The sequence below is a fragment of the Pseudophryne corroboree genome, chromosome 8, assembly GCF_028390025.1.
Source record: "Pseudophryne corroboree isolate aPseCor3 chromosome 8, aPseCor3.hap2, whole genome shotgun sequence".
Taxonomy (NCBI): Eukaryota; Metazoa; Chordata; class Amphibia; order Anura; family Myobatrachidae; genus Pseudophryne; species Pseudophryne corroboree.
The window spans coordinates 203,207,170-203,231,172 of NC_086451.1; positions in this window are offsets into that span (position 1 = coordinate 203,207,170).

Consider the following 24,003-nt stretch of genomic DNA (forward strand, 5'->3'; position numbering starts at 1 on the left):
CTCTCTGAAGTGGTTCAAACGGAGCCCCCTGAAGGAATTTAAGAACCAGATTTAAATCCCAGGGTACTGCAGGAGGAACAAATGGTGGTTGAATGTGCAACATTCCCTGAAAGAAAGTACGCACATCCTGCAGGTTCGCAATCTTTCTCTGAAACCATACAGTTAATGCTGATATTTGAACTCTCAAAGAAGCCACTTTTAAACCCTTATCCATTCCTGCTTGGAGAAAATCCAAAATCCTGGATACTTTAAAAGATCTTGGATTCATACCTCCCTTGTTACACCAAAGAATATAGGCCTGCCATATTCGATGATAAATCCGAGCTGAAGAAGGCTTTCTAGCTCTAAGCATGGTTTGAATTACCTGTTGTGAAAAACCTCTTGATTTCAGGATAGATGTTTCAACAGCCACGCCGTCAAAGACAGACGTTCCAAATGGCTGTGACAACAAGGCCCCTGCGTCATTAGATCTGGACGTTGAGGAAGCAGAATTGGAGCTTCCAGGGACATCCTTAGCAGATCTATGTACCAATGTCTTCTGGGCCAGGCTGGAGCTATTAGAATTATGGCTCCCTTTGCCTGCTTTACTTTCCTTACTACCCTGGGCAACAGGGAGATAGGAGGAAATAGATATGCCAGATGAAATTCCCATTTCACTGACAGTGCGTCTACAAGGATCGCCCCGGGATCCTTTGTTCTCGACCCGTATGCTGTAACTTTGTTGTTCCAACGGGACGCCATGAGATCTATCTCTGGCAGACCCCATCTGTCTACTAGAGTTTGAAATACCTCCGGGTATAATGCCCATTCGGTCTCCTGAATGGTGTGTCGACTGAGAAAATCTGCTTCTCAGTTTAACACTCCCGGTACAAACACTGCGGACAATGCCGGAAGATGAAGTTCTGCCCACCTTAGTATGTGAGTTACTTCTTCCATCAGTCCTTTGCTGTGAGTTCCTCCCTGATGGTTGAGGTACGCTACTGCTGTTGCATTGTATAAACGGATCTGAACTGGTCTTCCCCGCAGAATGTCCTTTGCCTGAACTAGAGCCATATATATGGCCCTTATTTCCAACAAATTTATTGGCAGGCAACTTTCCTTCGTGGTCCATTTTCCCTGGAACCAAACATTTTTGAACACTGCTCCCCAGCCTTGAAGACTGGCATCCGTTGTCAGTACTTGCCAATCTGCTATCCAAAGGGGTCTCCCCTTGTCTAGATGGTCCATCTGTAGCCACCAAGCTATTGAACTTTTTACGCTTACTGGAAGCTTTATCATCTGTCTCTTTATTGTCTGATGTCTTCCATCCCATTTGGTTAGAATGAGGTGCTGTAAGGGTCTGGAGTGGAATTGCGCATATTCCACCATGTCGAATGTTGACACCATCAGACCCATCAGTCGCATTGCTGCATGGACTGAAATTGACTGTGCAACAATTCCTGAGTCATTACCTGTACCTTGGAGATCTTCTTCTCCGGTAAGATAATCCTTTGTAGACTTGAATCCAATATGGCCCCGAAGTGAACCATCCATTGTGATGGATTCAGGGACGACTTCTCCCAATTTATGAGCCATCCGTGTCTTTGTAGACAAGCTATTGTCTGTTGGAGATGGCCCAAGAGTAACTCCTGGGATAGAGCCAGGATTAACAGATCATCTAGGTATGGAAAAATTCTTATTCCCTGCTTGCGGAGATAATCTGCCATAACCACCATAATCTTGGTAAATACCCTGGGGGCTGTTGCTAGCCCAAAGGGCAAAGCCTGGAACTGATAATGCTGCTGGAGGATGGCAAACCTGAGGTAACACTGATGTGACCATGCTATGGGCACATGCAGGTAAGCATCCTGTACATCCAGAGATACCATGCAATCTCCTGGTTCCATGGCCAATACTATGGAGCGTAACGTCTCCATGTGAAACTTTGGAATACAAATGTATTTGTTTAACCCTTTGAGGTTGAGAATTGGTCGGAATGATCCATTTGGCTTCTGGATCAAAAACAGGTTTGAGTAAAACCCCCATCCCCTTTGTGTCCGGGGTACCGGGATAATTACCCCAGACTGAAGAAATTTCTGAACTGCTTCTTGCAAAGCCCTGGCCTTTGACTCTATACGAGACGGGCTGTTGCAAAAGAACCTTTGAGGAGGCTGCTTCCTGAAAGGGAAACCATAACCAAGAGATACCACCTTCTGCATCCAAGCATCTGTCGTCGACTGGCGCCAAATGTGTGAAAAGTGAAGGAGTCGGCCCCCAACCCTGGAATCCTCCAGACGGAGGCAAGTACCCTCAAACTGATGGCTTCTGCTCTGGTTTGGAAGCTGGCCGTCTACTGGCCCACTGCTTCTTGCCCCTAGCTGATTTATTGTACTGGGGTTGGTTAGTCTCAACCTTTCCTTTAGATCTACCATGCCATCGAAACTGGCGAAATTTTGCTCACCCCGATTTAGGGGCATAGCTAGCCGGAAACTTTACTTTCTTGGATTCAGCTTCCGACTCCAGGATATCTGTCAATTGCTTTCCGAACAGAATATTCCCAGTGAAAGGCAACACTTCAAGAGCTTTCTTGGATTCTGCATCCGCTTTCCAAGTACGTAGCCAGACTGCTCTACGAGTGGCTACCGTTAAGGCTGATGCTTTAGAAGCAATCGTACCCATATCAATTGCTGCTTCTTCCCAATATTGCGCAGCTTGTTTTATATAGCCTAGCTGAGAGTCCTGCTCCCTGGTAGGTATGGCGATGCCACTCTCTAATTCCTCCGCCCATTCTACCACTGCTTTCGCCATCCAGGCTGAAGCCATGGCTGGCCTTACCACAGCCCCTGAGAGAGAAAAAATATTTTCAAGAAACCATCTACTCTTCTATCTGTGACATCGTCCAGTGAGGTAGACGGTAATGGTAAAGCAGACACGCACAAGTCGTACAACGTGTGCATCTACCTTAGGAGGAACCTCCCTTTTTGAACAGTCCCCAGATGAAAAAGGATAATAAGAATCCCATTTCTTTGGAATCTTATACTTTTTATTAGGAGTAGCCCACGGTCCTTCCATAATTTCCGTCAGATCCTCTGACTCCGGAAACTCAGTCTTAACCGATTTTGGACGTTTAAACTTAGGTGCCTTAGATTTTGACACTGCCTTGGCTGGTTCCTCCAGACACATAATAGCTTTCATGGTATTAATGAGCTCAGCTATATCCTCTGTGCTGAAGCCCTCCGACTGGTCGTCATATGGGTATTTGAATACACTGTATCCTCATCTGTTGTATCATCTTGTGTAGTCTGTAACATGGATGTATCTACCCTGGTATTAATAGCCTGGCAACTTGTAAAAGCTGTTGGCATCAAACCATAAGGAGGGAGCTGCATGTATGGGTTAATAGTGTAATTTATTCCCGGGGGTGGAACTGCAGGTGCTAATCTGTTAGCTATTGTAGACAAGGTCTGTGCGACCACACCCCTTTTTGCAGGGCGTTTCCCCTCATAAGTAAGATACCGGGCTATTCCATGCAAAATCCTTTTACCAGATAAGCATGTTAAGGGTGTCCCTGATAAAGTATCCTCGTCTTTTGCCGCTCACAGACATGGTAAATAATCCGTTGTTTTTTTTTACAAAACTACACTCTCTGTGACTGAAAATCACCTATATAGATATAGAAGTGATATCAATCTGACCACAATCCGAGCACCTGCATTGAGTATCAGAAACCATACTGACAAACATATAAAAGTCAGCAATCACACTAGCAGTCAGTCACATGTTAATTATTAGACATTGTCATATGAGAATATAAATCAACCACAGAATACTTTTCTAGTATGTAGGATTACAAATACTGCACTTCTGTTTTTAAACAGCTATTATCACAAGTTTTCTCAGACATGTTATGCAGAAAACAACAGTACTGTACAGGTCTCATATGCATTGTGTACCAAAAATAACTATTCATACTAACAAGTAGAAAGAATTTTAGTACTGTATAACCCTTATTCAGTTAGAGTGGGATACAAGGAGACTCACCCCACTTCCAGAATCAATCAATATGCCCGACAGACGCTGAGTGGATTCAGACGCTACTGGTGTACACTGCCTCTCCGGTAACTTATGAGAGACACAGACACTCAATAACGGACCCAGACGCTCAGTGAACGATGAGTGTATACAGACGCTCCTGTCTGCGACCTGGTCTCGGTGGCAACTCTAGTGTACACAATCGCAACATCTAAGCTGCGACCGAGTACCCTCGTGGTAGCATCTGAGACGAAAGTGAGGTCATCAGTTCATGGACGGGAGACGCATGGAAACTGGTCATGAACTGGGGGGAGGGGCCAACAGGAGAGCGTCTGACTCCCCCTGCTGACATAAACCACAAGGATCACAGCCTCAGCCTAGTCCTGGCACCTATGATCCCTGCAGCATAGCGCTGTTGCACTTAAGAGTGGCGGCGCAGCAAAAACTGTTTGGTAGTCTCCTCCAATACAGTGTGGCTGTGTCCGAATTCCTCTAGTAAATGGAATCAATGCCTTACCTTCTCCCCATGCTCCGGCCACAGCCTGGTAACGTCTGCTGGACCTGCTAGAACATCCGACACAGACACGACAGCACTAATACCCACGGGTAAGCGTTGTTGCGACCCGCTAGGGAGTTGTTGGAGCGACTCTTTTCAGCATACGTTTAAGACGCTGTTAGGAAAGATCACTCAAAACTTAGTAAGACTATAAAAATAAAATAACAAAAGCTTAGGGCTGCCTTAGCAGCTGCCCTGTGACCATGGTCTGGCTCCTGCCGCAGCAAACAAAAAACTGATTTGACTGAGTCGGTGGGCGGGATTATATGGAGGAGCCCGATGCATCCTGGGAGGCCAGAAAGCTCGTGACTATTTGGTGCCATTTCCGCTGTCGCTCCGGCATATCCCAATGTTATCCTCTGGATAACCTGTAGACCCAGCCGGAGAAAAATTTCTTAGTGGTACTGTGTGTGTGCATGCTGCAAAAAATGGGTATGGCCACATGCCACATGGGGCGTGGCCAATGAAAATGGGGGTGTTATACACATATGGAGGGCCAGATACACATATGCTCCCATTAGTGCAGTGCCAGATACAAATATGCCCCCACAGTGCAAGATACACATAACTGCTTCCACAGTGCCAGATACCTATATGCCCACACAGTGCCAGATACACATATGCCCCATAGTGCCAGATATGCATATGCCCCACAGTGCCAGATACACATATGTCCCCATAGTGCCAGATACCTATATGCCCCCACAGTGCCAGATATGACCCTACAGAGTCAGGTATACATATGCTCTCACAGTGCCAGATACACCTATGCCCCCAGTGCCAGAAACACATATGCCCACAGTGCCAGATACATATATGCCCCCACAGTGCCAGGTACACATATGCTTCCACAGTGCAAGATACACATATCCCCCACAGTGCCATATATGCCCCTACAGAGCCAGGCATACATATGCTCTCACAGTGCCAGATACACCTATGCCCCCAGTGCCAGATACACATGCCCCCACAGTGCCAGATACATATATTCCCCCACAGTGCCATATATGCCCCTACAGGGCCAGGTACACATACTGTATGCCCCACAGTGCCAGGTACACATATGCCCACACAGTGCCAGATACATATATGCCCACACAGTGCCAGATACACAAATGCCCCACAGTGCCAGATATGCCCCCCAGTGCTGCTCACTGCACTGCTGCTGGCCTGTGTGTGAGGGGAGAAGAGGTGGTGGTGTTTGTGTATCAGACACCAGTTCGTGAGCCAATCTAAACTCAATTAGGAGCTTTGTCAGCGAGCTCTGATTGGCTCACGGGCCAGCGCCCTTAGAAATGCTGCCGCTCTAGCAGTATGCCGGGCTGGCAGCGCGACCAACTGGAGTGGGATGCCGAGCCGCATGTGGATGGAGAGAGAGCCGTGGGTTGGCCACCGCTGATGTAGAGGTTGGGGTCCAAATGCCGGTGTTTGGGATGACGGCAGTAAAAATACCAACCACGGCATCCCGATGTGCAAAATCCCGATGGGGGAAGGTAAGTATACTTACCTTCTCCCAATGGTGCCTAACCCTACCTTCTAAACTTAACCCTCCCCCCACAGCCTAACTCTAACCCTCGCCGGTGGTGCATAAACCTAACCCGCCCCCTGTAGCCTAACTATAACCCTCCCCGGGCTTAACCCTCACCCTCCTCGCAGCCTAAACTTAACCCCTCCGGGCAGCAGCCTATACCTAACCCTCCCTCTGCAGCCTTAACCTAACTGCCCCACCCACCACCCCCTCCGTGCAGCTTACCTGTCAGACTGGTTGGCTGACTCTCCTTCCGGTTCCTGGCTGTCGGGATTCCGGCACCGGCTTGTGGCCATATTTGGGATAACGGTGTCAGCATTCTGAATAGTGGCAGGATTCTGGCTTTGGTATGTTGACCTACATATACATAAACATTTGACCTACATATGTAGATGCTATGCCGCAGCAGCTACCGGCTAGCTGCTACTCTCAAACCTCCTTGGCTGGTCATTCATAGAGCCCGCCCTCTGTGACATCTTTCCTGACTCTCTTAGCGGCCAACAGGGATAGTCACAGATGCAGTGCACAGGGGTCTGCCCCTCCCTGACACTGAAGACTCTGCCTTCATCCTCCGAATGCTGGTACTCCGGTAAACTAAACTGTTTAGAAAAAAACAAACATTAATTATCTGTTGACAGTGTCCCCTGCCATGCTTCCTTGCTACGTTGAAGGACTCCAGTTGTGGACAATGGCAGAGCCATAAGGCCCACACTCCCACAGTAGAGGGAGTAGCATCGTGTCAGTGAGGCCCACCGGGCAATGACCCACCTCCCCAGCAGACCATTCTGAGCTTACCTTCAGTAGAAAAGGAGGAGGAAGGTAAGGGGTGAAGAAAGGGCAAGAAGAAGAAGAAAGGGGGTGGCAGAAGGAGGAGCAGGGTAAGAGGAACAGTTATTTGTGAGGGGCACAGTGGAAAGGTGGGTGGTGGGGCCACAGGAAATAGATGGATGGCAGGTAATAAATGATAAAAGAATGTCAGGGGACACACACACTGGTGACTGGGGTGGGTGGGGGACATGAAAACATAGACAGTGTTAACTGGAGGGAGTGCGACATGGATCTGTACACACTGGTGACTGGGGGTGGGGGAAGGAGGACTTGGAGACATACACACTGGCGACTGGGGGTGAGGGAGGGGGACATGGATATATACACACTGGTGACTGGGGAAGGGGGCATGGACACATACATACTGGTGACTGGTGGTGTGGGGAGGAGAACATGGAGACATACACACTGGTGACTGGGCTGGGAGTGGGACATGCAGATATACACAATGGTTACTGGGATTGGGTGGAGGGGGACATGGAGACGTACACACTGGTGACTGAGGATGGGGGAGGGGGGAAATGGATATGTACACACTGGTGAATGGGGGAGGGGGATATGAGATATACCCACTGGTGATTGGGAATGTTGGGAGGGGAACATGGAGACATACACACTGGTGACTGGGGTGGGTGGGGGGCATGGAGATATAGACAGTGTTGACTGGGGAGATTGTGACATGGATTGTGACACTGGTGACTGAGAGTGGGGGAAGGAGGACTTGGAGACATATACACTGGCGACTGGGGGTGAGGGAAGGGGACATGGATATACTGTATACAACCGGGTGACTGGGGGAGGGGGACATGCACTCATACATACTGGCGACTGGGAGTGTGAGGAGAACATGGAGACATACACACTGGTGACTGGGGTGGGAGTGGGACATGCAGACATACACACTAGTGACTGGGGTGGGTTGAGGAGGGCTTGGATACACAAAGGTTACTGGGATTGGGTGGAGGTCGACATTGAGACATACACACTGGTGACTGGGAATGTGGGGAGAAGAACATGGAGACATACACACTGGTGACTGGGGATGGGGGTAGAGGGAAATGGATATGTACACATTGGTGAATGGGGGAGGGGTATATGAGACGTACCCACTGGTGATTGGGAATGTGGGCAGGGGAACATGGAGACATACACGCTGGTGACTTGGGTGGGAGAAGGACATGGAGACAGTGGTGACTGGGGGGAGTAGGATATGGAGACGTACAGATGGAGCCATGCAAATTGTGGCTCCGTCTGTGCCTTGGCGCGCCCACCTAGGCTTGCCCACCACCACGTCTGGGGCGCACGTGCGAAACACATACGCACCTCATTCACTTTAAAGGGAGCGTCTTTGTGTACTCCCATAGCGGGGCTAGGCACAAAATCGCCTAGTCCTGCCGGGAGTGCACGCCTGCGATGGAGCTGCACTAGATGAGTGCAGCTCCATCTGTACCACTGGTTACTGTTGATAGGGTGATTTGGACATGGAGACATACACAATGGTTACTGGGGTTGGGTGGAGGGTTAAATATGGAAACGTACACACTGGCGGTGGGGGGGGGACATGGATAAGTACACACTGTCGACTGGGGGGAGGGGGACATGGATACATATGTATACCTCACTAGTGTGACACACCACTAGGATGTTGCTGGATCTGGCCTCCCCTGGACCCTTTATCTAATAGACCCTGATGCTGACACCTCAGGGGTTACCACCACCACCCCTCCCCTCATCCTTGTGATGTCAGCTCTTGGCAGGAAAACCAGGGACCTAGCTACTGGCTGACCTCTGAACTTGGGGGAGGAGCCTGTTGAGAGGGGTTTCGGGGAGATGAAGCTGTGCAGTGTGTGCTGCCAGGGCTTGCATGTCAGAGAGGAGTGTCAGCAGCAGCCAGGTAGCTGAAAGAGCCCACACATTCACTGACATCCACCAGCCTGCAGGAAAGACAGATAGCCCAATGTGACTAGGGAGGCAAGTGTGGTAGTAACTGACAGTGTGCCAGAGACCCTGCAGCACAGCCGAGAGGAGCACATAGCCTCCACACATTACACTTCAGCAGAGCCAGTCAGGTTGTCTTGCAGAGACAAGCCATTTAGTGACCAAAGACTATTGACAGTGAGGTAGTCTACTCAATGCACTCATAGTATTGTACGGACACTGAGCTACTGGAGTGCTGGACATGGAGACTCTGCAGTCCAGTGAGGAACTACATTGCTGATATTTTACAGGCAGATATCAGCCAGTAAGGATGTCTGCATGGCTTATGGTAGATAAGCCACCCACAGCTGTGATATATAGCACCAACTTGTTTCATACCTGTTCATATCCAACTTGTTTCATACCTGTTCATACCTGTTCATATCCGCCACCTGGTAGCCATAAGGCATATTAGAGACACTCATACTGAGGAAGATATTTAAAATGGAGCTTTTATTCATCTCTGCTACCAGAGATCCTAGTATTGTATAGTGGCCTACGAGGGACCGTAATTGAGGGACTGTCAGTAAACAGAGACAGTGTATTTGTTATATGTGCTTGCTATATCAGTGGCCACAGCAGTCCAATATTTTCACAGTGTACAACAGAGTTATACTGTCATGTCATGAATGCATTAATACTTTAAAATTGTTATAATGCCTGCCAGATATTTCCTGATAACAGATTGCCTTGGTTGCCTTCTCTGGGCATAACGGAGTATAATTTAACTATTTATTGCAAGAGAATTCTATTGTATGGGTTCTCCTGCAAACGTACTTTTCTTTAAGCAAAGTAACCGAGACCCAGTATTCCCACTGAATATAACTCTGAGTCACTGTCCAAATGAGTAGTGACTTTGTAAAGGGTCTTTGGAGGTTCCTTATCTCCCTGCTTTGTCAAAGGGGAGACCTGAAGTGGAGTGATGTCAAGGCAAGACGCAGAAGTCTTCATGATGTTCAGGTACGATCCATCCTCACCAACACCCCACCATTAGGGGGGTATCATACATACATACATACATACATACATACATACATACTGGTGTCTGAGGGTGTGGGGAAGGGAACATGGAAATGTACATTCTAGTGAATGGGGGGTGAGGACATGGAGACATACATACACATTGGTACTGTAACTGGGGGGGGTGTAGAGGGGGACATGGAGATATGCAGACTGGTGACTGGGGGAAGAGAAAGGTGCAATCCATACTGAATAAAGCCCATAATGTGAATGAAAGAGCATAAACGGCCAAGAGACCCTGTCAAAGGCTTTCTCTGCATCCAGGGCAAGCACCAGAGAAGGAGTCCTATGAACTCTGATATAATGGATTACGTCAATAGTGCGTCTGGTGTTATCTAGTGCTTGTCTGGACGGGACAAAACCCACTTGATCCGGGTGGATCAGGGAGGGGAGTATAGGATTAAGCCTAGTGGCAAAAATGTAGCAAATATTTTTAGGTCTGTGTTCAAAAGCGATATGGGTCGGTAGTTAAACAGAAGTTGTGGGTCTTTGTTGGGTTTTGGGATGACAGTAATTGTGGCTTTAGTAGTATGGGAATGAATAGGGGTGCAGTCCAAAATAAAGTTAAATACTGCGGAAAAATGAGGGATTAAAGAGGATTGGAAGGTTTTATAGTATGACATAGGAAAGCCATCCGGACCTGGTGCCTTAGAAGGCTTGTGTGTTGAAGAAATAAATGTATTTCTTCTTCAGTTATGGGCTTGTCTAGACCAAGAGATGTCTCTGAGTCTATGTGAGAAACATTGCTTGAAGAGAAATAATTAGAGATTAACGGGTCAGTACTCAGTAGGAGCCGTTGGGTCCGAGTAGCTGGAGAGATTATAGAGTTTCTTATAGTATTCTTTAAACAGAGAGTTATTAGTGACCGGGTTATATTGCAAGGACCCTGAGTCGTCCTTAATAGCTGAAATGGCCGTCAAAGCTTTCCGAGCCTTCAATCTGTTAGCTAGGAGGGTGTCAGCCTTATTACTCTTTTTGTAAAATCTCTGTTTAAGCCAGCAGATAGCCTTCTCGGTCTTTTCAGAAAGAAGGGCGTTAAGAGCTGCCCTTGTGGTCATGAGTTGAGTGTAAGGAGTATGTGAGGGGTGTTGTTTATGGCGAGTTTCCAGAGCGTGGACCTCTTCTATGAGAGAAGCCAGTTTGAGCTTGTAGTCTTTATTTCTGTGGGAGGCATAACTGATGATGTGGCCTCTGATGACTGCTTTGTGTGCTTCCCACACTAATGGGGTACATGAAGAATCAGAAATATTCAAAGAAAACTAGTCAATGATAGCCGAAGTAATTTTGTCCTGAAACGGTGTGATTTTCAGCAGAGTTTCATTTAAACGGCAAGAGGAGCAGGAAATTTGCGTGTCCCGAAAATCAAAAGTGGCAGTTAAAATGGAGTGGCCCGACCACGTATTAGAGATAATAGAACAACCCAAGATATGCTTAGAGGCCAAGGTACAGCAGAGATAAAGGTCTATACCGGAATAAAATCAGTGTGGGATTGAATAGAAAGTATAGTCTCTGGACGAAGAGTATAGGGCTCGCCAGACATCGAAAAGTCTGGATTCTCTCTTATGTCTGTTTAGGGATCATGTTGAAGGACCGTGCTGTGTGTGAGAAGGAGAAGAGGACCTGTCTATATGGTTATCAATTACGGCATTGAAATCTCCCCCTAATATCAAGTAGCCTTTCCTGATTTTGTGCAGAGCAGAGAAAAAAAGAGAGTTGAAAAAGGAGGCCTGGCCAGAATTTTGGGCATAGATATTGTCTATTGTACATTCTAGATGTCCCAGTTTACCTGTAAGAATGATATAACGGCCATCAGAGTCATTGTGGGCAGAGTGGATAATACTATTTATCATGATCGCCGCCCCATTGTGTTTAGATTGCCTGGAAGAATAATGGACTGCAGGATATCGCCTAGATATTAAAGTGGGATGTGAGAAAGCTTTAAAGTGGGTCTCTTGTAGGAATACAATCCTAGCTTGAGAGTCCGTAGAGAGCGAAATAGAGAGGAACGCTTCTGCGGGGTGTTTAAACTCTTGACATTCATAGAGGCCAAGACTAGGGGCATTGTGAGAGGAGAGGAGGGGGAAGGAAGAGAAAAAAAAAAAAGGAGGAGGGAGAGGGAATAGAAGAAGGTTCCTGATCCATCAGGGGCAGGGGAAAGAGAAGAAAAAATAAAAGGGGAGGGGAATCTGTGTGGAAATTCCTGACGTCCTGTGGAGGAAAACGTACACAAAGTTCAGGTCCTTTCAGACCAAAATGAGAGCTTCCACACTTCCTCAAGGGAGGGGAGAGGAGAAATATGAGGGGTCGAGCTTAGTGTTAACAATACAAAAATATCAAACTTAGGTAGAGAAGTAACAGAGTAGAGGGTCTAGACCCTCCAGTGGTTCCGTAAATAAAGAATAAAAGAAAAAAAGAAAAAAAATGGAAAAATAAAATAGAAAAAAAATAAAAAATAGTATACGTAAGGGCCAAAAAATGGAAGCTGTGGAAATTAAAAATTTCAACAAGACTACAATAAAATACGAAGCAACGAGCATCAAAGAGAGGAATCATAAGCGCATGAAATCAAGATGGAGAAACATCAGTAAAACCTTGCATGTTACAATGGTGTGAAAAAGGGTAAGGAGGTAATATAAATCACGTTGGTGTGCCCTGGAGTAGGTTGGACGACCAGTCCCTATTGAGAACAATCTAACAATCCTGAATTACAAGATGGGGAAGATAAAAAGGCCCCAACATGTCCAAGGCAACCACGAGGAGATTCACCTATATGAAAAAGGTGATATACTGTATGCTAGAGTTCAAACAGGCTGAGGCATTTGTAAATAGCGAACTCTAGACAAGTAAAATATTATCTAAGGGATGAACCTAGCAGGGAGAGGGCGAATCAGGGACAATACATAAATAAAACACATTGTAAAGCAAGATGTGGGGTAATCTGCAATTAGCAGCTGAAGATCTGATGAGGGCGGAAAAAGCACACAATGAAAATGAAGGGAAGGGATTGTTTACAAAGCTAGGGCACCTTGAGAAAGATGTGAAACATTACATAACAGGTATCAATAGGCAAACAGTCATTAAACATAATCCACTTAAAGATGGAGTCAAAACAATATGGCATATACAGTACTTGCAGCATCAGGAACAGAATCTTGAGAAGAATGTTCTACTCAGCTGCAAAGCATAGTCAGAATCAGTCCTTTGAAGATGCCAAAGTCGGAGTAGATGCGGGGCCCGATTCTTCCAACTGCATCAAAAGATCCTTGCCCTCTCTAGGATCTTAAACAACAATTGTTTTGCCATAAAGATCGACCAGAAGTTTAAAGGGAAATCCCCATCAGTAACGAATCCCACGCATGCGAAGAGCACCAGTCAAGCCTCTAAGCTCCCGCCTTTTAATTATCGTGATAGGGGCCAGGTCCTGGTAGAATTGCAGCTTGGTATTTTCAAACAGGATGTGTGGTTTGCCCCTAGTTGGGTTGAGAACCAGTTCTTTGTCTTTAAAGATAAGGAAACGCAAAACGACATCTCTAGGGGGCTCACCATCACATGGTTTGGGCCATAGAGGCCTATGCGCTCTTTCCAAAGGCAATTCCCAGGTTCCAAGATTGGTACAATAAAAGAGAACAATTTATACAGATATGCCTCCAGATCAGGAGGAAGGACGGACTCCGGGATATTCCGTATCCGGAGGTTATTTCTCCTTTCCCCGTTCTCCAGGTCCTCGTTTTTAGAACGTAAATTAGATAAATCCTGAATGATATTGTCAATGTCCCTGAAGGTCTCATTCTGTACTTTCTGCTGCAGGGTACACTGGGCTACACAGGGAATATCATTGGGGTGTAGAGTAGGATCTTGATCTGAGGCAACAACAGGCTAAATGCATTGACTGTTCCCAGAATGCTTAGCGGCGCCTCCTCTATAACCCCGCCTCCGTGAATAGGAGCTCAGTTTTGTAGTTGGTGTCATGCAGTGCAGGCATACAACAGGTGGGCTGCTCCAGCAGCCCTCAGAAGAGCTTTTTAAAGTGAAATCTGAAGACTTCAAGGGCTACAGCAGAGACACTGTGTGTGTCGGATGTCAGTCAGACATCTCCTGCTGCAGCTCCATCACCTCCCCCCCACCTCCACCCACACCTTGGTTGCCGGGTACTTACAGCAGAGGCTCTGGTTTGCTCCTGTCAGTCACACACCCGGCCGCAGCTCTCCAGGATCGCGTGGCCGCACTTTGGGAGAAGGTAAGAGGGTCCCCCAAGTGGGACCGCTGGAAACCGTGATCTGGCGCAGCCGGTGGGAGGTGGGCTGCGCGTGCTGGCATAGACACTGTGGTAGTACAGGGACCCACTAGACCACCAGGGCAAGGTCACAGGTCGGTTTTACTAAAAACCGTTTATACATAGCCCACAATACCTGGTGGTGAAGCCCAGCTAGGGGATAAGTCTTTGACCTATAGCCCCTCCCCCAGCCCCAGGGCGCCATTTAGAGTAAATGTTTCTGCCCTGGAGCTGCATCTCTCTTCCTCCCTCCCTCCCTGTCAGCGTTTGGGCACCATTACCTCAAGCTGAGCTGATCCTGGGACTGTTTGGGCAAATCCTCCTTTGTAAAGCCGCCTGTATGTCAGCACTGTGCATTTTACAGGACACTTAAGTATTTTACATATCTGCTGACAGTGTTAGTCAAGAAATAGTGCATTTAGTCAGGGTTATTTAGTACAAGTACCCTGTGATATACATCCAGCCTTTACTGTGCATTGTTGTATCCATTGAATATATACAGCAATGATATTCGGCACTCTATAACAAATATGGATCTTCAGCTCACCAGGTGCCTTCCACATTGTTACTTCTGAGGACGGTTAATAAACCAAAACGTTAAGTTTGTACAAGGTGGAGTGATCTTTGTTCTTGTCTGCATGAAAATCCATGAGTGCCGCCTATCTAAATGACATTATATATATATATATATATATATATATAAAAATATATATAGTGTAACACCAAGTGAAAACCCTATATTGCGCTGTACCTTAAGCTTCACCACTAAGAAATACCTTCTGTCAGAAAAGGTATTGAGGATGGATAGAAAATGTATAAATCTATCTGTACTTAGTATTACTTTGTATTGCTAGTCTAGTGCAGTTTTATTGCATGTCATAATTTCTGCATTGTACATGTGACTGTGTGTGTATGCAAACAGCTGCTGTGTGACTTCCGTTTTTTTGTATCTCACTCAGATTACTATCCCTATATTCTGTAACCTGAGGGGGCTTCATACATCAAGGTTATTGTTTAATATAGGTGTTTCACAGGATATACTTACTGTATATCCTGTGTATTTTTCTCTGTGATTTTCAGTCACCATATACAGTACCTCTTGAATTCTCTGTTTGTGCTCATACACTGTACAGGGGGTTCTTGCTAAGGTATTAGGCTGCTGATATTGTATTGGGTTGCCCGTGATTTGAGCTTTTGAACATGTCAGCTACAAGGGGCGATGGAGCTGGGGCTGATCCCACATTGCGTGATGCTGCAGACATATTAGAGGAAAACATAGCAGCAGAGGATTCAGGTTCTGGGGGTTCCCTACCCCCCAGTGAAACTGTAGCAATGGGATTTCATAATGACCCTCCTTGGGCTACTTTCTCCACGTTATCAAGTACGCTGGTAACTAGACTTGCGCCCATGGGACCTCCTGTGCCGGTACAACCACTTATGATCCCTGCGGTTAATCCGCCTTGGGCAGATTAACTGTCCGCTCAGTTACAGCAATTGAACCACTCACTGACTAAACAGACGTCTAACCTTCGCCCGCCTAAGACCAAGGGGTCCTCTTAGCGGGCCATTACTTCCTCACAGTCCACCCACGTCCCAGACACCTCGTCTGATGAAGAAGGCGTATATACTGATCCCACAGACACTGATCCAGATAGTTCTGATGGGGAATCGGTCTCTCAGGTGGATGTTCCTGACTTGTTGGAGGCTATCAGGCTAATTCTTCAAATTACTGATGACCCAGAGCCTGATGCTACCTCCAAGAAACCGGACAGATTTAAACGTCAGAAGGTTATTAAACAAGTTTTACCTCATTCTGACCATTTAGTTGAAATACGTCAGGAATCCTGTGAAAATCCAGGAAAGAAATTCACACCTCACAAGAAGATGCTGGCTCGCTATCATCTCGCTGCGGAGCTAAGTAAAAATTGGGAAACACCCCCGCCAGTGGATTCACAAATGACGCGGATGGTGGTGTCCTCGGCTCTGCCTGTAACTACCGTCACTTCGCTGAAAAAAAACGACAGATAAGTGTGTGGAGGGTTGCTTAAAAGCTATTTACACCTTATCAGGTGCTGCGCATCAGCCCACTATTGCAGCAACATGGGCTGCAGAGGCTATTGAAGCATGGGCTCAGGAGGTGGAAGCAGAGCTGCCATCCAACTTTTCTGATAATGCTAGACAATGTCTCTCGTATATTGTCAAAGCATCTCATTACATTAAGGAGGCGGCTTCTGATGCCGGTATCCTGGCGGCCAAGGATGCTACTATGTCCATTTTGGCTCCCAGGATTCTACGGTTACGGTCCTGGTCCGTGGATCTGGACTCTAAGAAAACCCTGGAGGTGCTCCCTTTTAAGGGAGACATTCTTTTTGGAGAGGACCTCAACAAGATAGTGGCTGACTTCGCTTTGGCTAAAACAGCGTGTCTACCTAGTACTGCTCCTTCGGTACTGAAGGCTAAGAGTACTTCCCTTCGCTCCTTTTGTCCTTCAGGTAAAGCAAAAGGTCAGGCGTAGCCTAAACAGGCTCGCACTTCCAAAACCGCTAAGCTGAAGCCTAAACGGACCTGGGCTGCCCATCAGCCTGCTTTCAAAACGGCCAAGCCTGCTGCATGATGGGGCGGGCCTCCCTCTGGGGGATCCCAGGGTGGGGGGCCGACTTCTAGGGTTTACCCAGGAATAGTTGAAGAGCACTTACGATGCCTGGGTACAGGAAGTCGTCACTCGAGGTTACGCCGTATCCTTCAAGAATAGTCCCACTCATTGATTTTGCCTGACAGATATCCCTTTCAGATCAGGTGAAGGCAAAAACTCTTCATTTGGTGGTACAGTCCCTCCTGGACACAGGAGTGGTAGTACAGGTGCCTCTGGCTCAGAGACGCAAGGGGTACTATTCACCACTATTCCTAGTCCCGAAACCGAATGGGTTCTCTCGGCCCATTCTCAATCTCAAGTCCTTGAACAAATTTGTGAGAGTCTCCAAATTTCATATGGAAACCCTTCGCTCTATTGTATTGGCTTTGGAACCAGGGGATTATATGGTCTCCCTGGACATACCGGATGCTTACCTGCATATTCCTATTGTAATGTCGCATCAGCAATATCTGAGGTTCACTGTTGGCAACCTCTATTACCAATTTTGGGCATTAACTTTTGGCTTGACCACGGCTCCGCGAGTCTTCACCAAGGTCATGGCGGTAATGACCGCTGTACTCCGCCGTCAAGGGGTCAGGATCCTCCCGTATCTGGATGACTTGTTGATCCTGGCGAATTCCCCAGAAATTCTCCTACGCCATCTGGATCTGACGCTCCAGATTCTGCAAGCCCACGGGTGGCTCATCAACTGGAAGAAATCCTCCCTGGTCCCTGCGCAGAGCATGCAGTTGTTCTGGTATCAGGAGAAGGTCCTGAAGCTTCAGGACAGGATTCGATGCTTCCTATCTTGTCCGCAAGTGTCGATACATTCGGCGATGCAAGTGCTAGGTCTCATGGTGTCAGCTTTCGACATGGTGGAGTATGCTCAATTCCATTCCCGCCCGCTACAGAATTTGATTCTTGCCAAGTGGGACGGCCTGCCTCACCAGATCAGGTCTCACATGATCTTCTTGTCTCCAGAGGTCCATCTGTCACTGAGCTGGTGGCTTCAGGACCAACAATTGAGCAGGGGTCGTCCATTCTGGATCTACAACTGGGTCCTTCTGACAACAGATGACAGTCTGAGAGGTTGGGGCACGGTGTTGGAGCAACACTCCCTTCAGGGTTGGTGGACCAAGTCTCTCCTCCCGATAAACATTCTGGAACTGCGGGCGATGTTCAATGCTCTGAACTTTGCCCAGCATTTAATACAGAACAGACCTGTTCAAGTAAAGTCCGACAACGCCACCACGGTGGCATACATAAATCATCAAGATGGCACTCAAAGCCGCATGGCAATGAGGGAAGTATCCAGAATTCTTTAGTGGGCGGAACGCCATCTGCCAGCCATATTGGCAGTGTTCATCCCGGGAGTCCTAAACTGGAAGCGGATTTCCTCAGTCATCAGGACATACACGCCGGAGAGTGGAGCCTCCATCCAGAAGTATTTCAACTCCTAGTGGACAAGTGGGGCCTCCCAGATGTGGACCTGATGGCGTCTCAACACAATCACAAGGTTCCGGTCTTCGAAGCAAGGACAAGGCATCCTCAAGCAGCGTTCCTGGACGCTCTAGCAATGCCATGGAACTTTTGGCTGCCGTACGTGTTCCCTCCAGTGTCACTCCTGCCCAGAGTAATAAGAAAGTTCAAGCAAGAAGGAGGACTCCTACTTCTGATCGCTCCAGCGTGGCCCAGATGGCATTGGTTCTCAGACCTGCAGGGTCTCTCATTGGAGCGTCGTCTTCTGCTTCCACAATGACCAGGCCTCCTCGTTCAGGGCCCTTGTGTTTACCAGGATTTGGCCCGTCTGGCTTTGATGATGTGGCTCTTGAAGCTTCCTTACTAAGGGCCAAGGGTTTTTCTGAGATGGTCATTCAGACTATGTTGAAGGCCCGTAAGCCGGCTTCTGCTCGGATTTACCATAGGGTCTGGAATGATTACTTTGCATGGTGCACATCTAATAATCATGATGTTTACAAGTGTAGTACGGCCAAACTTTTGGCTTTTCTGCAAAAGGGCCTGGACTTAGGCCTTCATCTGGCCTCCATCAAGGTTTATATTTCTGCCTTGTCGGTTTGGTTTCAGAAAAAAATTGCCACTCTACCTGATGTTCATACGTTTACTCAGGGTGTGTTACGGATTCAACCTCCTTACGTCCCGCCTCTTGCTCCTTGGGATTTGTTGGTGGTTCTAGAGGCTTTACAAGAGCCTCCGTTTGAGCCTCTTGAATCTGCAGTCCTTAAGTGGCTTTCCCTTAAGGTATTGCTTCTACTGGCTATTGCCTCTGCTAGATGGGTGTCGGATTTGGGGGCCTTGTCGTGTAGGTCCCCCTATCTGATTTTTCACCGTGACCGGGTGGTTCTAAGAACACATCCTGGGTACCTACCTAAGGTGGTGTCTTCTTTCCACCTTAATCAGGAGATTGTGGTTCTGGACTTTGTCTCTCCTGACTTGTCTTCCAAAGAGCGGTCTTTGGATGTGGTACGAGTTCACCGTATCTATGTGAAGAGGACAGCATCTATCAGGAAGTCTGATTCTCTCTTTGTACTGTTTGGTTTTCACAAACGTGGCTGGCCTGCTAACAAGCAGACCTTGGCCAGATGGATTAGAATGGAGATTGCACATGCTTCTGTACAGGCTGGCCTTCCAGCTATTGCTACCATCAAGGCCCATTCTACTCGGTCGGTTGGACCTTCTTGGGCAGCCCGCCGTGGTGTGACCCTTTAACAATTGTGCAAGGCCTCAGTGGTCCTCAGTCAACACATTCATAAGGTTCTATGCCTTTGATATATCTACCTCCCAGGATGCTTCCTTTGGACGCCGGGTTCTTGTGGCCGCTACAGTGCGTCCCCTCCCATAAGGAACTGCTTTAGGACATCCCCGATGTTATTCCCTGTGGAGCCCAGTGTACTCTGCAGCAGAAAACGAGATTTATGGTAATAACTTACCATTGTTAAATCTCTTTCTGCGAGGTACACTTGTCTTCACAAGGTGCCCACCCTGACGCACTTAGCTTCTTTGGGTTGGTATGGCATTAGCCGCTGACACCTTCTCCTGTCATGAGTATGTGGTGCATGTGGCTACTAATGGTTGTCGTCTCTTTTTGCCTGCTACTGCATTGGGCTGGTTAACAAAACTATGCTCCTGTGCACAGAGGCAGGGTTATAGAGAAGGCGGCGCTAAGCATTCTGGGAACAGTCAAAACTATTAGCCTGTTGGTGTCTCGGATCAAGATCCTACTCTACACCCCAATGTTATTCCCTGTGGAGCCCAGTGTACCTCGCAGAAAGAGATTTAACAACTTTGTTCAACTGATAACTACTTAGTTCAACTAATTGATGAACCTACCAGGTACAATACAATCTTTGACCTAGTATTAACAAACAATGGGGAATTGGTATTAGATATTATAGTAGGGGAGCCCATAGGTAGCAGCGACCACAGTATGGTCACATTCAATATAAGTTTTCAAAAACAGTCCTATACTGGCTCAAATAGGACTCTAAACTTTAGCAAAGCTAACTTTGAAAGGATGAGGGAATCTTTAAGGAATATTGAATGGTAAGGTTTGTTTCTAGGAAAAAATACTACAGAGAAATGGGATGTATTAAAATCACTGCTAGCTAAAAATACTCTCAAAGTTATTTCTATGAGCAGCAAAAAAGGCTTAAAAATCATAAACCGATGTGGCTTAATATAAAGATAAAGGAACTAATGGGGAAGAAAAGGCGAACATTTAAAAAATACAAATCTGATGGGAATGTGGAATCATTTCAGCACTATAAGGACTGTAACAAAATATGCAAAAAAGAAATAAGAGCAGCTAAAGTAGAAACTGAAAAACTAGTAGCAAAGGAATGCAACGCGAATCCCCCAAAATTATTTAAATATATTAATAGCAAGAGATTAAAGAAAGAGAGCATAGGCCCTTTAAAAGACAAGCTGGGAGTCTTAATAAAAAATGATAACGACATAGCAGACATACTAAACGAGTTACTAAACAAGTTTTTTTCAACAGTGTTTACTAGAGAGGACCCAATTCAGGGACTAAAACACAATCTCAATAATGAGAATATGCCACTGATAGGTACTTATTTCAGTGAGGAGGTAGTCTGTGACCGATTAAAACATTTAAAGATTAACAAGTCACCAGGGCCCGATGGAATTCGCCCACGGGTTCTAATGGAGCTTCACTCTGAACTTGCAAAACCCCTATTTATGATCTTTAAGGATTCAGTTGTATCAGGTATGGTTCCCAAAGACTGGCGTATTGCAGAAGTAGTGTCTATATTCAAAAAGGGAAGTAAAACTGAACTGGTAATTATAGACCAGTTAGTCTTACATTCATAGTGGTAAAAGTACTGGAAGGTATTCTAAGGGATAGTATTCAGAAGTAACTTGAAGCCAATAAGGTAATTAAAAGGAATCAACATGGATTTGTGAAGGACAGATCCTGTCAAACCAACTTACTTGTTTCTTATGAAACAGTAAGTGCAAACCTCGATCAGGGTAAAGAGGTAGATGTAATCTTTTTAGACTTTGCCAAAGCTTTCGACACAGTACCACACATGCGACTTATCTACAAGCTACAAGAAATAGGGCTAGGAAGCGCAATATGCACTTGGGTCAAAAATTGATTAGATAATAGGGAGCAGCGCGTTGTGGTTAATGGATCTCTTTCAAATTGGACTGAAGTGTTAAGTGGTGTGCCACAAGGCTCGGTATTAGGGCCGCTATTGTTCAACATTTTCATTAATGACCTAACAGAAGGTCTAGAGAGCATGGTGTCAATTTTTGCAGATGATACCAAATTGTGTAAGGCTAAAAATACAGAGGAGGATGCCGAATCTCTTCAGAATGACTTAGTTAAATTAGAAGCATGGGCAGCCAAATGGAGAATGCGTTTCAACACAGACAAGTGTAAGGTAATGCACTGTGGTAACAAGAACAAAAATTACACCTATCTACTAAATGGGGTAAAATTAGGGGATAGTGTACTGGAAAAGAACTTAGGTGTTCTCATTGATAGCAAGCTAGGCAGCAGTACCCAAAGTAGGATTGCAGCAAAGAAGGCTAATAAGATATTAGCATGCATAAAATGGGGAATTGATGCAAGGGACGAGGATGTTATACTCCCGTTATATATATCACTTGTGAGGCCACACCTTGAATACTGTGTACAATTCTGGGCTCCCTACTACAAAAAGGATATCCTGGAGCTAGAAAAGGTTCAGAGGCGGGCAACCAAACTAATTAAGGGCATGGAGATGCTGGAATATGAGGAAAGGCTTGAAAGACTAGGCATGTTTTCATTGGAAAAGAGGAGACTAGGGGGTAAATTTACTAAGATTCGTATTTTCCCGTTTCAGGTCAAAGTTCAATCACGAATGACATCGAAAGTGTAAAACTGCAACTTTTTGAATTTGTTACGATGGATTTACTAAGCTGTCGTATTCGGGTTTTTCTTTTCTTCCGATGTCGATGTCAATCGTGTTTTTTTGTGTTTTTTACGGCAGTGATTAGCAAAACACTGCCGACTTTTTTACAATTAATCTCGGCCGGATCTGTGTGATCCGTGCTGGGGTTCTATTTTTTTTTTTTTTTTAATTAAACACTGTAAAATTTTTTAAAAAAATTGCGTGGGGTCCCCCCTCCTAAGCATAACCAGCCTCGGGCTCTTTGAGCCGATCCTGGTTGCAGAAATATGGGGGAAAAAATAACAGGGGTTCCCCCATATTTAAGCAACCAGCATCGGGCTCTGCACCTGGTCCTGGTTCCAAAAATACGGGGGACAAAAAGAGTAGGGGTCCCCCGTATTTTTAAAACCAGCACCGGGCTCCACTAGCTGGACAGATAATGCCACAGCCGGGGGTCACTTTTATATAGTGCCCTGCGGCCGTGGCATCAAAAATCCAACTAGTCACTCCTGGCCGGGGTACCCTGGGGGAGTGGGGACCCCTTCAATCAAGGGGTCCCCCCCCCAGCCACCCAAGGGCCAGGGGTGAAGCCCGAGGCTGTCCCCCCCATCCAATGGGCTGCGGATGGGGAGGCTGATAGCCTTTGTTGTAAAAGAAAAGATATTGTTTTTAGTAGCAGTACTACAAGGCCCAGCAAGCCTCCCCCGCATGCTGGTACTTGGAGAACCACAAGTACCAGCATGCGACGGAAAAACGGGCCCGCTGGTACCTGTAGTACTACTACTAAAAAAATACCCCAAAAAAGACAAGACACACACACCGTGAAAGTATAATTTTATTACATACATACACACATACATACATACTTACCTTAAGTTCCCACGCAGGTCGGTCCTCTTCTCCAGTAGAATCCAAGGGGTACCTGTTGAAGAAATTATACTCACGAGATCCAGGGGTCCAGGCTCCTCGGGAAATCCAGGGGTAATCCACGTACTTGCATAAAATAAGAAAACGGAAAGCCGAGCCACGAACTGAAAGGGGCCCCATGTTTTCACATGGGACTCCTTTCCACGAATGCCAGAAACCCACTCTGACTGATGTCTAAGTGGGTTTCTTCAGCCAATCAGGGAGTGCCACGTTGTAGCACTCTCCTGATCGGCTGTGTGCTCCTGTCCTCACTGACAGGCAGCACACGGCAGTGTTACAATGTAGCGCCTATGCGCTACATTGTAACCAATGATGGGAACTTTCTGCCCTGCGGTTGACCTAAAGTGACGTCACCGCTGAGCAGAAAGTTCCCAGCATTGGTTACAATGTAGCGCATAGGCGCTACATTGTAACACTGCCGTGTGCTGCCTGTCAGTGAGGACAGGACCACACAGCTGATCAGGAGAGTGCTACAACGTGGCACTCCCTGATTGGCTGAAGAAACCCACTTAGACATCAGTCAGAGTGGGTTTCTGGCATTCGTGGAAAGGAGTCCCATGTGAAAACATGGGGCCCCTTTCAGTTCGTGGCTCGGCTTTCCGTTTTCTTATTTTATGCAAGTACGTGGATTACCCCTGGATTTCCCGAGGAGCCTGGACCCCTGGATCTCGTGAGTATAATTTCTTCAACAGGTACCCCTTGGATTCTACTGGAGAAGAGGACCGACCTGCGTGGGAACTTAAGGTAAGTATGTATGTATGTGTGTATGTATGTAATAAAATTATACTTTCACGGTGTGTGTGTCTTGTCTTTTTTGGGGTATTTTTTTAGTAG